Below are 3,414 nucleotides of genomic sequence, written 5' to 3' on the forward strand. Positions count from 1 at the left end.
GAGCAATTGAAGTCAACTTACACGCTTCCAGCCTGGGAGGGGCAACATACACTTTCTGAAAGGGAAAGAAGCCCATGCCTTCAGTGTGAAAGGCCGCTATGCCTCTTTGCTTTGGCAGCCCAGGGATAGCGTCAGCTCTGAAAGGCTTCCAAAGGAGCAGAGTCAGAGAACCTTTGAACCACAGAGCAGGTGCAGCCCAGAACAAGGACTGCTCTTGGCCTGAGAACACCCACTGCCCAGCGCTTCTTTTGGGTACACACGTGTACAGGAAGGGTGTTGAATTCTGCTGCGTGATAACTTCTCCGGCCCACGAAGTGTGAGGGCAAGGAGAGTGGCCCTGCATCTCATCCAAGTTTCATGGGTCAGTTGTATAAGGCAAACTCCCTGCTTGAATCCCTCTGTGGGCAACGTAACCTCCAGAGAAAGATGGACGATTGGGACCCAGGGCTGGAATCTAGGTTAATGTTCTGTGCATCAACCTAGCAGCTGTTCTCTCTAAGCGGGTCCCAAAGGCTTTTTGGAAGGGTTTCCTTAGAGGGTCAGAAACAGGAAATTAACCGACAGGCCCACGGGGATGCCAGTTCTCTCCAGCAACAACGCTACCAGCCTCAGACTCTTGAGTTCTCTTTGGTAAATGGAAGAACACTATGCTTGGAAGCTTCTTCCATCCAGTTTGAGAGTCACACTTCCACTGCATCCTAGGATTCCAAGTGTTGCCATGCCGTCACTCTTTCCAGTTCTTAGGCCTATGACGGCAGAGTGTCTGGCAGTTCTGAAAGAGACCTTAGGAATGCAGGCGTTTTGGCTCCTTCCACCGAGAAACCAGCTCCTCCAGATCCTCTGTCGTTAGGTATTTCATGGCAGAATATCTCTAGGATCCCTCTTTCCTCCTCCACGAGGTAAGACACAAACGGAATTGCCCTAAAGGGAAGAAGCCTTCTGAGTCCGGCAGAGAGGCAGCCTCTCCCACTCAGCATTCCCCCACGGCTGAGCCCAGGGTATGGGACCGTGAGAGGGAGAAAGAGAGCCGTAACCCCGAGCTTTTCCACAATGTAGTATAGGCCTCAGCCTCAAGCTCACGTCCACTTCATAGAGAGAACACCAGGCCTCGGTGTGCTTTCCTGTGGCAAGGAAACTTTGCTTTCATAGTTAGGTGGCACATTGGCTCAGGACTGCCCTAACCGAAGGGCTCACCGTGTGCAGCCCTATTTGTTGAGATCAGCCCCTCTGGCTCTGGCTCGGATGAAACCAACTGGGCAAAGAGCCGTTCATAAGCTGGGGACCCTGGGAGCTTTCCCTAGTCTACACCAGAACATCACTCTGAGGGAGAGGAGCTGCTGACGTCTGGTAGCAAAATCTCCTATTCTGAAGAGAAACATTTCGTTGTAAGTGGGTTCCATCAACCTTGCCCTATTTTCTTAGCTGGCTATGATGGACGGCAGGCAGTCAGTTGGCAGACTCACCTGAGGCCTTGCTTCCCAGACTGTGATACAGACCCCTCGCCTGCTTTAGCCCAAAGGAACGGCTTACGGAAAGGTAAAAACCATGTGTTGGAAAGCTCCTGCCGAAGCCTCGCACAAGCACAAGCATATTGGTCATTGGTCAAAGACTTTCCCCACAACTTGAACATGTTTGCTCCCATCTAGCCTCTGAAGGCCGAGTTTACCTAGCTTGGAATCACACTTCAGGAAAGGTACTCAGGCTGCCTGTGACTGCAAGTTGTTTCACCAGGCAGCCCAAATGGAATACACCACTTGCATTTTCCAGGGGCAGAGCAAATGGTGTCAACTTACACGCCTGCAGCCTGGGAGGGGCAACATACACTTTCTGAAAGGGAAAGAAGCCCATGCCTTCAGTGTGAAAGGCCGCTATGCCTCTTTGCTTTGGCAGCCCAGGGATAGCGTCAGCTCTGAAAGGCTTCCAAAGGAGCAGAGTCAGAGAACCTTTGAACCACAGAGCAGGTGCAGCCCAGAACAAGGACTGCTCTTGGCCTGAGAACACCCACTGCCCAGCGCTTCTTTTGGGTACACACGTGTAGAGGAAGGGTGTTGAATTCTGCTGCGTGATAACTTCTCCGGCCCACGAAGTGTGAGGGCAAGGAGAGTGGCCCTGCATCTCATCCAAGTTTCATGGGTCAGTTGTATAAGGCAAACTCCCTGCTTGAATCCCTCTGTGGGCAACGTAACCTCCAGAGAAAGATGGATGATTGGGACCCAGGGCTGGAATCTAGGTTAATGTTCTGTGCATCAACTTCGCAGCTGTTCTCTCTAAGCGGGTCCCAAAGGCTTTTTGGAAGGGTTTCCTTAGAGGGTCAGAAACAGGAAATTAACCGACAGGCCCACGGGGATACCAGTTCTCTCCAGCAACAACGCTACCAGCCTCAGACTCTTGAGTTCTCTTTGGTAAATGGAAGAACACTATGCTTGGAAGCTTCTTCCATCCAGTTTGAGAGTCGCACTTCCACTGCATCCTAGGATTCCAAGTGTTGCCATGCCGTCACTCTTTCCAGTTCTTAGGCCTATGACGGCAGAGTGTCTGGCAGTTCTGAAAGAGACCTTAGGAATGCAGGCGTTTTGGCTCCTTCCACCGAGAAACCAGCTCCTCCAGATCCTCTGTCGTTAGGTATTTCATGGCAGAATATCGCTAGGAGCCCTCTTTCCTCCTCCACGAGGTAAGACACAAACGGAATTGCCCTAAAGGGAAGAAGCCTTCTGAGTCCGGCAGAGAGGCAGCCTCTCCCACTCAGCATTCCCCCACGGCTGAGCCCAGGGTATGGGACCGTGAGAGGGAGAAAGAGAGCCGTAACCCCGAGCTTTTCCACAATGTAGTATAGGCCTCACCCTCAAGCTCACGTCCACTTCATAGAGAAAACACCAGGCCTCGGTGTGCTTTCCTGTGGCAAGGAAACTTTGCTTTCATAGTTAGGTGGCACATTGGCTCAGGACTGCCCTAACCGAAGGGCTCACGGTGTGCAGCCCTATTTGTTGAGATCAGCCCCTCTGGCTCTGGCTCGGATGAAACCAACTGGGCAAAGAGCCGTTCATAAGCTGGGGACCCTGAGAGCTTTCCCTAGTCTACACCAGAACAGCACTCTGAGGGAGAGTAGCTGCTGACGTCTGGTAGCAAAATCTCCTATTCTGAAGAGAAACATTTCGTTGTAAGTGGGTTTCATCAACCTTGCCCTATTTTCTTAGCTGGCTATGATGGACGGCAGGCAGTCAGTTGGCAGACTCACCTGAGGCCCTGCTTCCTAGACTGTGATAGTCTCAGACCCCTCGCCTGCTTCAGCCCAAAGGGACGGCTTACCTTAAGGTAAAAACCATGCTTTGCAAAGCTCCTGCCTAAGCCTCGCACAAGCACAAGCATATTGGTCATAGGTCAAAGACTTTCCCCACAACTTGAACATGTTTGCTC

Source organism: Balaenoptera physalus, assembly GCF_965194825.1.
Source record: "Balaenoptera physalus genome assembly, contig: HAP1_SCAFFOLD_2228, whole genome shotgun sequence".
Taxonomy (NCBI): domain Eukaryota; kingdom Metazoa; phylum Chordata; class Mammalia; order Artiodactyla; family Balaenopteridae; genus Balaenoptera; species Balaenoptera physalus.